This window comes from Bubalus kerabau, chromosome 1 (genome assembly GCF_029407905.1).
Source record: "Bubalus kerabau isolate K-KA32 ecotype Philippines breed swamp buffalo chromosome 1, PCC_UOA_SB_1v2, whole genome shotgun sequence".
In the NCBI taxonomy this organism is placed as follows: domain Eukaryota; kingdom Metazoa; phylum Chordata; class Mammalia; order Artiodactyla; family Bovidae; genus Bubalus; species Bubalus kerabau.
The window spans coordinates 34,656,721-34,670,513 of record NC_073624.1 but is presented as its reverse complement, the minus strand read 5'-3'; the positions used below and the strand labels follow the sequence as shown (position 1 = coordinate 34,670,513).

Below are 13,793 nucleotides of genomic sequence, written 5' to 3'. Positions count from 1 at the left end.
ACACGATTGGAGAACACACACAACAGTGATCCACCCTAGGAGCTTTCTGTGTTGCCAGTCCTGGCGAAGAAGCTTCTCTATAAGGTTTAACAAGTAGAAAGTTCGACCACTTCTAAAAGGGATAAACTACTTTGGAAAATACAATAATATTGATCATTATGTTGTTTCAAGGAAGGGCTTGAGCTTGCTCATGGAAGCCAATGGATGGGTCAGAACTTGGGAGCTAACTTGAAAGAATTTTGAATTTTCAGAAATACTTTAAAGGTGATTTAAGGACAGTCTTTTGGAATTGATTTTAAACAATGAAAACCAGGTTTAGTGTCTCCATATGGAAAACCAAAGATTTAATTGGAAAAGCACTTAACGTTGTCTGCTATGTTACAGGAGTTCTTTTCTTGTGCAGTGTTTGTATTATTTTTAACTACTCTCTTTGTATAATCTTGCCCTGTGTTTACCCTACAGTTCCCTTTTGTTTCTTTGTCAACACACTCACTCCAGACAAGCAGATTCTATTATTTTAGCTTACTCAGTGGCTCTTAGATTGTTCATTGAGAAGATCACATCACATCTCACCACAGCTGCTGGCAATATGTCTTGTATGAAATAAACAAACAGATTTTATTTCTTCAATATAGAGTTCAGCTAATTTATTTTATCAGCAAACTCAAATGTCCTTTGGAAAATCTGAAAGGTTTTGAATTTAAGATATGAAACTATGCCAGTCTCTAAGGTCTTCTTTTAGGATGAGAAAAGGAACCTGAATATCCATAATACTATCTACATATAAGAAGCTACATTTTTTAAAGTAATGAATACTCCACATTCCATTTTTAATTACTAAGTTTTCACTATGAAAATTGTTATACCAAGTGGAAACCTTGAAGTGTTTTCATTTTCAGTCCATGTGCTTGGAGTCAGGCTCCCTTCTCAGCTTCAGGAGGGACTATAGTGTACCACCCTGCTTGCCTGATTGGTGCAGTGCTGGGCACATGACATAGCAATGCCACTCCAAGGGACTTTACTAGAACTAAAAAGGTCTGTATAATCAAAGCTATGGTTTTTCCAGTAGTCACATATGGATGTGAGAGCTGGACCATAAAGAAAGCTGATCACCAAAGAATTGATGCTTTCAAAGTGTGGTGCTGGAGAAGACTCTTGAGAGTTCCTTGGACAGCATAGAGATCAATCCTAAAAGAAGTCAACCTTCCTATTCATTGGAAGGATTGGAGCTGAAGCTCCAATACTTTAGCCACCTATTGTGTAGAGCTGACTCACTGGAAAAGACTGTTGCTAGGAAAGATTGAGGATGAGAGGAGAAGGGGGTGACAGAGGATAAGATAATTGGATGGCATCATTGACTCAATGGACATGAGTTTGAGCAAACTCTGGGAGATAGAGGAGGACAGGGAAGCCTGGCATGCTGCAATCCATGGGGTCACAAAGAGTTGGACACGACTTAGTGACTGAACAACAACAACAACAAAGAACAGGGTTCTCTCTCTCTCTCTCTCTCGTCCCCTGAAGTAAAAGGTACTAAAGAAATAAACAAATAAGTAAAAGTAATCTTAAAACTAACAAGTACCATCTTTACCAATTCATGCACAGGCCTGTGTGACAAGGAAGTCAACCTGCAAAAAAGCAAAGCCAGAGATGGAAATGGCAGTGCCCCAATGACACCATTTCATCAGCCAGATCTCCTGGGCTTGAGCTAGAAATAGACTCAGACTTCCACTTCTACATGCTCTGGATTTCTGCCACTCGCCAACAAAATGACTCCTGTAAGTGTTTGCAGACAACAAAAATAGATGAAGTGCAGTCCCTCATTATATACGCTATTCATACAAAGTTACTTAAATTGAAACTGTGAACTTGATCTATCTGCCTGCAGCCTCCCATCATGATCTTTTCTCTGCTCTGCACCTCCTCTCAGACACATGTCCACTGCCCTTCTCCTGTTCTCTCTGATCCACCTTGCCCTTTCCCAAATCCAATCCTGTTCATAAGCAAAGTGCTGATAGAAATCAGTTACATCTTAGTATAAACATATTCACTTAACAACCCTCTTAGGGGCATTTACATGTTAAGATAGATCTCCAAGTGCAGACTAGAAGTCATATTAGAGTTTCTCATGTTATCCTATTTTCTTTCTGCTCACACCACACTCCATGTCCCAGGCTAGAAATCTCTAACATTTCATTCATCTTCTCCAGTCAATCTAATGTCAAGTCCTAATTTTTAAAAATTCTTTTGCATTATTTTAAAATGTGCCCTTTTATCTCACTCAATTTCTTCTCATTTTAGCCTGAAGCAATTTCTACTGACTCCTAACTAGTCTCCCTGCCTGTCCTTTGGAGATGTTTTCTCCCAGTCTGTGGCTTGCGTTATCATTCTCTAAGTGTTGTCTATTGTGGAGCAATTTTTAATTTTAATAAAGTTGAGCTTCATCAATTATATCTTTCATGAATCATGCATTTTATATTGTATCAAAAAAGTCATCACCATATCCAAAAGCATCTAGGTTTGATCCTATGTTGTATTCTAGGAATTTTACAATTTTTCACCTTACACTTAAGTTTGTGATCCATTCTGAGTTCATTTTTGTGAAGAGTGTAAGGTCTGTGTCAAGATTTAATTTTTCCAGGTGGATGTTCAGTTGTTTCGTCACCAGTTTTGACGACTATCTTTGCTCTATAGTATTATCTTTGCTTCTTTGTTAAAGATCCTTTGGCTACATTCATGTGGGTCTATTTCTAGGTCCTTAATTCTATTACATTGATTCTTTTACCAATAACACAGTCTTGAATACTGCAGATTTGTAGTAAGTCTTGAAGTTGCATAGTTTAAGTCCTTCACTTTTGTTCTCTTCCAATATCAAGTTGGCTATTCTGGATCCTTTGCCTTCACATACAAACTTTATGATCAGTTTTTCAATATTCACAAAATTACTTGCTAGATTTTTACTGGAATTACATTGAATCTAAATTGAGATAAACTGAAATCCTGACAGTGTTGTTTCTTCCCATGGAATATCTTCCCATTTAATTATTCTTTGATATCATTCATCAAATTTTATAGGTCTCTCATGTAGATCTTGTATATATTTAGATCTATACCTAAGTATTTCATTTTGAAGGGGTGCTAATCCAAATTGTATTGTGTTTTTCATTTTAAATTTCACCTGATTACTCCTGGTGTATAGGAAAGTGATTGACTTTTGTGCTTTAACTTCATTTCCTGCAATCTTATTAAAAATGCTTATTAGATTCAGAAGTTTGGTTTTGCTTTATATTCATATTTTTGTCAATTCACTAGGGTTTCACACAGATTATCATGATCATCTGCCAACAGAGAGAATTTTACTTCTTCTCATCCAGTCTTATACCTTTTATTTCCTTTTCCTTTCTTATTACATTAGCAAGACCTTCCAGTATAATGTTGAAAAGAAGTATTGAGAGGAGTCATCCTTGCCTTGCCTGTGATCTTAGTGGGAAAGCTTCAGACTTCTCACCATTAAGTATGATGTTTTCTGGTAAATATTTTTTTGTCACAAGTTGAGGATATTCCCCTCTAATCCTAGTTTACTGGGAGTTTTTAACAAGAATGAGTGTTGGTTTTTGTTGGTTTGGTTTTTTTTATTTTTTATTTTTTTGCATCTATGTTGTGATCATGTGATTTTTCTTTTTTAGACTGTTGATGTCATGGATTATAATAATTGATATAACTGCTGAATTAGCCTTGCATACCTGGGATAAATCCCACTTGAGCATGGAGTATAGTTCTTTTTATGCAGTGTTGCATTCAATCTGCTAATATATGTTGAAGATTTTTACATCTATGTTTATGAGAGATACTGGTTTGTAATTTTATTTTCTTGTAATGTCTTTGTCTGGTTTTGAAATTTGGGTAATAAAAAAACAGCCTCATAGAATGAATTAGGAGGTATTCCCTTTGTTTCCATTCTCTGAAAGAAATTGTAGAGAGTTTGTACAATTTCTTCCTTAAATATTTAGTAAAATTCATTAGTGAACACCTCTGATGCTGTTTTGTAAGGTTATTGCCTATTAATGCAATTCGTTTACTAGATGTCAACCTACTCACATTGTTTATTCCTTCATGTTTGAAAGTGAAATTGAAAGTTGCTCAGTTGTGTCCGACTCTTTGTCATCCCATGGACTACAGAATCCATGGAATTCTCTAGGCCAGAATACTGGAGTGGGTAGCCTTTCCCTTCTCCAGGAGATCTTTCCAACCCAGGAATCAAACCCAGGTCTCCCACATTACAGATGGATTCTTTACTAGCTGAGCCAGAAGGGAAGCCCTTCATTTGTGAGGTTTGGCAAATTGAGTCTTTAAAGGAATAGCTCCATTTCATCTAGGTTATCCAAGTTGTGACCATAGAATTCATCATAATGTTCCTTTCTTATTCTTTTAAGGTCCATGGATCTACAGTGATATCTATTCTTTCATTTCTAATGATAGCAACCTGTGCCCTCTTTTTTTTTTTTCCTTGATAATCAGTTTTATTAATCTTTTCAAAGAAACAGCTTTTGGTTACACTGTTCTATATTGATTTCCCACTTTCAATTTCATTGATTTCTGCTCTAATTTTTATTATTTCTTTTCACTGGTTTAATTTGGATTTAATTTACTCTTCCTTTTCTAGTCTCCTAATGTGGAAACTTGAATGACTTAACTTAGACCTTTCTTCTTTTACTAATATATGCATCCAATGCTATTTGTTTCCAAAGCACTGCTTCTATTACATCCCACACATTTTGACAACTCATATTTTCATTTCATTTTCAAAATAATTTTAATCATAAATAAATTTAATAATTTCTCTTGAGCTTTTTTCTTTGTCTTGTGTGATGGGGGTTGCTTAATCTCCACATATTTGGGGATTTTTTTAGTCAGATTCCTAGTTTAATTCATTGTGATCTGAGGGCAGATGTTGTATAATTTCTATTCATTTAAGTTTTTCAAGATGTGTTTTATGGCCCCATATGTGGTCTGTCTTGATGAATGTTTCATGTGAACTTGAGAAGAATGTGCTTTCTTCTGTTTTAGATGAGGTAGTCTATAGATGTCAATTATATCCAGCTGATTGATGGTGTGTTGAGTTCAACTATGTCCTTACTGATTTTCTGCCTGTTGGATCAGTACGTTTCTGATAAAGGATGTTGAAATCTACAACGATAGTGGCTTCATTACTTCTCCTTGCAGGGCTACCAGTTGCTGCCTCATATGGATTAATGCTCTGCTGTTAGTCACATACATATACTGTTATACCTTCTTAAAGAACTGACACTTTGTTATTATGTATGCATTTCTTCATCCTTGATAACTTTCTTTGCTTTGAAGAGTGCTTTTTCTGAAATTAATACAGACCATCTGTTTTCTTTTGCTTAGTGTTAGCATGATGTATTTTTCTATATTCATTTATTTTTAATATACATGTGACTTTGTATTTAAAGTAGATTTCTTATAGACAACATATAATTGGTTCTTAGCTTTATATGATGCACTCTGACAATATTTGTCTTTGTATTGGTGCATTTAGACCATGGACATTCAAGTGATTACTGATATTACTGGATTAATAGCTACCACATTTGTTGTTTTATATTTGTTGCCCTTAGTCTTTGTTCCTATTTTTGTCTTCCACTCTTTTTCTGCCTTTGTGGTTTTAATTAGCATTTCATACCATTCCACTTTCTTTCCTTTTCTACGTGTCAGTTATACATTCCCTGCAGTTTGCAATACACTTTTGCAACTAATCCAAGTCTAGTTTTAACTAACACTATACCATTTCATGGGTAGTGTATTTTATAGTAACAAAATAATTCTAATTCCTTCTTACCATACCTTGTATCCTTGCTTGTTATTAATTTAACTTATGCATGCTGCTGCTAAGTCGCTTCAGTCGTGTCCGACTCTGTGCGACCCCACAGACGGCAGCCCACCAGGCTCCCCCGTCCTTGGGATTCTCCAGGCAAGAACACTGGAGTGGGTTGCCATTTCCTTCTCCAATGCATGAAAGTGAAAAGTGAAAGTGAACTCGCTCAGTTATGTCCGACTCCTAGCGACCCCATGGACTGCAGCCTACCAGGCTCCTCCATTCATGGGATTTGCCAGGCAAGAGTACTGGAGTGGGTTGCCATTGCCTTCTCCGCACACACACATATATATATATATATATATGCATAAGCATATATATATATGATACATACATATGTATCCATATTTCAATATTCTGTTGCTATTGTTTTCTTGAACAAATTATCTTTTAGATCAAATAGGAATAAGAAAAATTAAAAAATTTATTTTACCTTCATTTATTGCTTGTTTAGTGCTCATCCTTTCTTTATATAGATCTGAGGTTCTAACCTTGTTATTTTCTTTCTCTCTAAAGAACTTCTTTTAATACTTCTTGTATGGTAGGTGTACTAGGAACACAGTCCCTTGGTTTTTGTTTGTCTGAGAAAGCCTTTATCTCTCCTTCACTTCTGAAGGATAATTTTGCAGAGCAGAGAATTCAAGGTTGGTAATTTTTTTCTTTCAATACCCTATTTTGCTCTGCTCTCTTCTTGCTTGCATAGTTTCCGAGGAAATTTTGGATATAATTCTTGTCTTTGTTCTTCTATAGCTATTTTTTCCTCCCTGTGGCTACTTTCAGGATTTTCTCTTTATCTTTTACTTTCTTTAGTTTGAAAATAATATCCCTCTATGTAGCTTTTTGGCATTTATCCTGCTTGCTGTTCTCTGAGTTTTCTAGATCTGGGTTTCAGTTCAGTTGCTCAGTTGTGTCTGACTCTTTGTGACCCCATGAACCACAGCATGCCAGGCCTCCCCGTCCATCACCAACTCTCGGAGTTCACCCAAACCTATGTCCATTGAGTTGGTGATGCCATCCAATCATCTCATGTCATCCCCTTCTCCTCCTGTCCTCAATCTTTCCCAGCATCAGAGTCTTTTCAAATGAGTCAGCTCTTTGCATCAAGTGTCCAAAGAATTGGAGTTTAAGCTTCAACATCAGTCCTTCCAATGAATATTCAAGACTGATCTCCTTTAGGATGGACTGGTTGGCTCTCCTTGCAGTCCAAGGGACTCTCAAGAGTCTTCTCCAACACCACAGCTCAAAAGCATCAATTCTTCCACACTCAGCTTTCTTTATAGTCCAACTCTCACAACCATACATGACCACTGGAACTGGGTTTGGTGTCTCACAATAATTTGGGGAAATTCTCAGTTGTTGTTTTAAATATTTCTACAGTTCCTTTCTCTCTTACTTCTCATCCTGTTATTCTCATTATGTATACATTTCATCTTCTGTAGTTGTCCCATAGTTCTTGTATATTCTGTCCTGTTTTTTAGTCTTTGTTTTTTGGATTTGGAGGTCTCTATTGATACAGCCTCAATCTCAAAGATTCTTTCTTCAGCTATATACAGTCTACTAATGAGCTCATCAAAGTCATTCTTTATTTTTGAACAGTGTTTCAATTTCCAGCGTTTCTTTACTGTTCTTTCTTAGGAATTCTGTTTACATTGATAAGCTGTTTTGCTTGTTATACATCTTTACTCATAGGGCCCTTAGCATTGTTGTTTTTGTTGTTTAGTTGCTAAGTCATGTCCAACTTTTTTGTGACCCCATGGACTATAGCCTGCCAAGGTCCTGTGTCCATGGGATTTCCCAGACAAGAATGTTAGAGTGGGTTGCCATTTACTTATCCAGGGGATCTTCCTAACCCAGACATTGAATGTGTGTCTCCTGCATTGGCAAATGGATTCTTTAGCACTGAGCCACCAGGGAAGCCCAGCCCTTAGCATATTAATCATAATTGTTTTAAATTCTCAGCCTGATAATTTCAACATCCCTGCCATGTCTGGTTCTGACAAGACAGGCAGCCAGCTTGCTCTTCAAATTGTAATTTTTGCCTTTTAGTATACCTTGTAACTTTCTCTTGATAGAAGGACATGATGGATCAGGTAAAAGCAATTGTTGTAAATATGCCTTTAGTAATGTGGTGCCAAGATTTGGGGACAGGGAAGGTATGGGAAGAGGGGAAGTGGTCTACAGTCCTATGATTAGGTCTCTGTTATAATGAGCCTATATCTCTAGAGAGCGAACTTCACAGTGTTTCTCAGTCCTCCCCCCTCCACCGTTAGGTGGGAAACGATGGTTATCACTGACAAGAGCTGAGTGTTTCCTTTCTGCCAGGTCAGTTTGGTTCTGCTAATACTCCATCAGGTTAGGCTCTGGCTAACCAGTTTTTTCAGAGACCAGGACTTAAGAAGAACAGAGAGCTCAGGCATATTTCAAAATTGTTTATTTTCCTTCCTCTTTCAATAGCTTGAGGGGACTTTCTGCACTATTTACTGTGAGACTCCGGTTGAGTTCCTGGAGATAAAACTCACAAAAGTGTGTGTGTTGTGGGAGTGGCTCTGATGACTAGATTCCCCTGGAGTTTTTATCTCTCATACTGGTCCACACTGAGCATCCAGAAATTCATCAGTTACACTCAAGTTTTCTTATCCTGGTGGTACTGGTTCCACTGGCAGTTCTCACTCATGGGTCGCTAGTTCAGTAAGCTGTGACTCCTATATCTGCCTGTCTGTCTCTCCAATCTTAGGGACAATGCTTTGCCCTTTGTCCTCAGCTCCCTTCAGATCAAGAGGAGTTTTTGATTTTTCAGTCTGCTCAGCTTTTCCCTTCTTAAATAGAACATCAACTTCCAAGCTCTTTACATGCAAAACCAGAAATCCAAACTTTCTAGATTACAACATCCTTAATGAATCAATAATTTTTTAATAGAATATATAAACCAAAAGAAACATCCAACAGTTATATTTGTTAAGTAGATAGGCTCAGACGACTTAATAAATATTTATGTCCCAACATCTTACCAGCCATTTTGAAAAGGAATAACACACATAAATTGAAATAAAGTTTTTTTTTTTAAAGTAACTGCAATTATTTAGCAAGAGGATGTAGAAACCTACAGTATATAAACCTACAGCTGCTGCTGCTGCTGCTGCTAAGTCACTTCAGTCGTGTCTGACTCTATGCGACCCCATAGACGGCAGCCCACCAGGCTCCCCCATCCCTGGGATTCTCCAGGCAAGAACACTGGAGTGGGTTGCCATTTCCTTCTCCAATGCATGAAAGTGAAAAGTGAAAGTGAAGTCACTCAGTCGTGTTTGACTCTTAGCGACCCCATGGACTGCAGCCCACCAGGCCCCTCCATCCATGGGATTTTCCAGGCAAGAGTACTGGAGTGGGGTGCCATTGCCTTCTCCGCAGCACAACTTCTCAAACCTTAAAATGAGATTGAATTCCACCTCCTTCATTTTCTATTTCACATTGATTGCAATGTGAATTTGTTTTCTATCACAGCAACCACAAAAAAGCTCAGCTTTGCAAAGCTATGACATCATCAAAAGGAACATGCCACAATCTAATGTTGAAATAGCAATTTGCTTAAAGCTAGGTGTTTGTGCAGTCTGTCAAACATCAAATATTATTGTGTTTCTTCAAGAATTTAGAGTACCCTACAGTGCCTCTGGAAAAGGTCAGTTTTCATTCCAATCCCAAAGAAAGGCAATGCCAAAGAATGTTCAAACTACCACACAATTGCACTCATCTCACACACTAGCAAAGTAACGCTAAAAATTCTCCAAGCCAGGCTTCAACAGTACGTAAACTGTGAACTTTCAGATGTTCAAGCTGGATTTAGAAAAGGCAGAGGAACCAGAGATCAAATTGTCAACATCTGTTGGATCATTGAAAAAGTGAGACAGTTCCAAAAAAATGTCTACTTCTGCGTTATTGACTATGCCAAAGACTTTGACTGTGTGGATAACAATAAACTGTGTAAAATTCTGAAAGAGGTGGGAATACCAGACCACCTGATCTGCCTCTTGAGAAATCTGTATGCAGGTCAAGAAGCAATAGTTAGAACTGCACATGGAATAACAGACTGGTTCCAAATAGGAAAAAGAGTATGTCAAGGCTGTATATTGTCACCCTGTTTATTTAACTTATATGCAGAATACATCATGAGAAATGCTGGACTGCAAGAAACACAAACTGGAATCAAGATTGCCAGGAGAAATATCAGTAACCTCAGATATGCAGATGACACCACCCTTATGGCAGAAACACTGACAAAAAACTAAAGGGCCTCTTGATGAAAGTGAAAGAGGAGAGTGAAAAAGTTGGCTTAAAGCTCAACATGCAGAAAACTAAGATCATGGCATCCAGTCCCATCACTTCATGGCAAATAGATGGGGAAACAATCGAAACAGTGACAGACTTTTTTGGGGGGAGGGGGTGCTCCAAAATCACTACAGATGGTGACTGCAGCCATGAAACTAAAGGACACTTGTTCCTTGGAAGAAAACTTATGACCAACCTAGACAGCACATTAAAAAGCAGAGACATTACTTTGCCAACAAGGGTCCATTTAGTCAAAGCTATGGTTTTTCCGGTAGTCGTGTATGGATGTGAGAGTTGGACTACAAAGAAAGGTGAAGGCTGAAGAATTGATGCTTTTGAACTGTGGTGTTGGAGAAGACTCTTGAGAGTCCCTTGGACGGCAAGGAGATCCAACCAGTCTATCCTAAAGGAAATCAGTCCTGAATGTTCATCGGAAGGACTGATACTGAAGCTGAAACTCAAATACTTTGGCTACCTGATGTGAAGAACTGACTCATTTGAAAAGACCCTAATGCTGCAAAAGACTGAAGGTGGGAGGAGAAAGGGAAGACAGAGGATGAGATGGTTGGATAGCATCACAGACTCAATGTACATGAGTTTGAGTAAGCTTCAGGAGTTGGTGATAGACAGGGAAGCCTAGCGTGCTGCAGTCCATAGGGTTGCAAAGAGTCAGACACAACTAAGCGACTGCACTGAAATGAACAGTGCATCTGAGGCCTGGCTGCAGTGCCGTGAAAGTGAAAGTGTTGGTCACTCAGTCATGTCTGACTCTTTGAGGTCCGATAAACTGCAGCCCTAGGGACAGCGGAGTCTGGTGAGCCACAGTCCATGGGGTTGCAAAGAATTGGACACAGCAGACCAACTAACCCCTTAGACTGCAGCCCTGTAACCAGGCTCATCTCTTCATGGAATTTTCCAGGCAAGAATACTGGAGTGGGTAGCCATCCCTTCTCCAGGAGATCTTCTCAACCCAGCAATCAAACCCAGGTGTCTAGCATTGCAGGCACATTCTTTACATCTGAGCTACCAGGGAAGCCCACAAAGGGAACCATGCTGCCTGAATAGGGACTTGAACCCTGGATCCTCAGGTTAAAAGTCTGATGCTCTACCAGTTGAGCTATTCAGGCAGTGCCGGGGGTGGGGGGTGGGGGTTGATAAATGGTACATCTACCCAAAGCAGTCATATGCAGTTGTGAACAGTTATGAGATCCAATTAAAATAGATTAATTTTTTTTAAGTTGTATGAAATATCTTTATATCATCCTATGAAACGATCTTCAGTATCTTGTTAAGTAAGGTGGGAAGGAAAAAGGTATAAAGCATATTAGCAAAAGAAGGCAAAGATGACTATAAATATATTTTTCTTATGTTTAAAAACTGGGAGGAGAAATCAAAATTGTTTCCAAAATTCACCCACAGACACAAGAGGATGACAGAGTGGAGGATTTTGAGACAAAAGTTAGGTTTTTTTAACTACATATTGCTTTTTGGATTTGACCTAGGAAACATATACAAATGTTACATAATTATTAACAATTTTAAAAAACAATTTCTAAAAATAGAAAGCTAAATGAAGCAAATGAACTTAACTGCATATTGATTTTGTATCATAACCACACAGAGAGTAACTACTTCATGTGATTTGAAAACAAAACTAGTACTAAATTATTCAAGGGTTTTAAGAACTACAAAAACATATTAAGCTATTGCCATTTATCATATTCTTGTTGGTAGTGTTGATATTGTTACTCTGAGACTATTTTGTGTGTACTGTGGGTTAAAACAAATTAATGTTAATGTTGTTGAGAATTTAACATGAAAGAAAGTAGATATAGAGGTAAATAATGTAAGAGTAAAGAAAAGAATCTTAGTCCTATAGTTAAGTTGGGAGAGTCAAAATAAGTTCATGAAAATATTTTCTATTTTTCTTGTTATGGTTTCTCAGATACACCCATCATTTAAAAGTGCACATTTAATTTCCAAATACATGGAGTTTCTTAAGTATCTTCTATATTAATTCCTCATTTTGATATTCAGTTCGGTTCAATCACTCAGTCGTGTCTGACTCTTTGCAACCCCATGGACTATAGCATGCCAGGCCTCTCTGTCCATCACCAACTCCCAGAGTTTACTGAAACTCAAGTCCATTGAGTCCATGATTCCATCCAACCGTCTCATCCTCTGTCGTCTCCTTCTCCTCCCACCTTCAGTCTTTCCCAGCATCAGGGTCTTTTCAAATGAGTCATCTCTTCACATCAGGTGGCCAAAATATTGGTGTTTCAATTTCAACATCAGTCCTTCCAATGAATATTCAGGATTGATTTATTTCCTTTAGGATGGACCAGTTGGATCTGCAGTCCAAGGGACTCTCAAGAGTCTTGTCCAACATCACAGTTCAAAAGCATCAATTTTGATATTAATTTCTCATTTAAATGCTTCTTCTCTGCAATCACCCCCTGTAGTTTTTTTTTTGGGGGGGGGGCGGTCTACTAACTTTATTGAGGCTTTCAATGGCTAAGTCAAAGAGCTCTCTTGGTAAATGTCACATAGCACTTGAAAATACGAGGGCTATTTTCAAATATCCTTTGATATTGATTTCTAACATAATCCACAGTGATAAGAGAACAAACTCTGTATGATTTCAATACCTTTAGACCATGAAATTTCTGCACTTCATTTTATGGCCCTGGATATGTTCCAGTATCTTCTAGTTTATAGTCTATGGGAACTTGAATAGAATTTGTATCCTCCTGTTGTGTGAAAATTGTATAAATGTTAATCATATTAAGTTGGTTCATGGTGCTTTTCAGGTCTACTATATCCTTCTACTTTTCTATATATTCATTCTATTAATTTTTTAGAGTCTGATATTGAAAATCCAACTAAAAGTCTTAATTTATCTACTCAAAAAAAGTTATAACAAGTAGTGTAAGTGTGTGTAACTTTGTTCTATATGTTCCAAGGTTTCTATAAATGCATTATCATACTTCCATAATTTAAAAATAAAAAATACAGAGAAAAAAATAAGTTCATCAAATATGTTGTCTTAAAATATATGTATGTTTCTTAACTCTAGCCTTAAAGTGGCACCCAGCATCAACCCAAGCCTACAGAGGATAGCCAGCATGACACCATGACTAGTCAATTTCTCTTCTCTTTAGTGAAGAGAGTATCTTCTGGGTCCTCCTGGGAAACAGTCAACTGATGGGTTCTCTAGTTTTGTATAATTAATCCACACCACTCTACCCACTCCTATTAGTCTTTTAAGTCACTTTCTCAATCCTGAGCTAAGACAGTCCCAGAATCTCAATTTCATTTATTGTAGATTGTTGTTTCTTCCACAAGCTTCAAGGAACCAACCACCCCAGCAGTGCATTAGGAATGGTTCCAGGCGTACTTGTCAGAACATTAGATCCTGATTCATGGAAGGATAAGCCCAATCAATGTACTCTCACTTATCCCACTTTATATTCTGTCCCTCAGCTCCAGCACTTTGAAGTCCATTCCAAAACATTTTACCTTGCTTTCTGCCAAAATATATTAGCCAGATATAATTTGGGGTGACTTGGTTTGGGGA

At 37.6% G+C, this 13,793-nt stretch overlaps 1 non-coding gene across 1 annotated transcript; it reads right to left on the bottom strand.

Annotated features, from left to right (window-relative positions):
* Window positions 1-11,270: 11,270 nt before the first annotated feature.
* TRNAK-UUU (transfer RNA lysine (anticodon UUU)) lies at window positions 11,271-11,343 on the bottom strand. Its single transcript has one exon. It is a non-coding gene; the product is annotated as a tRNA-Lys (tRNA).
* Between the last annotated feature and the right edge of the window lie 2,450 nt (window positions 11,344-13,793).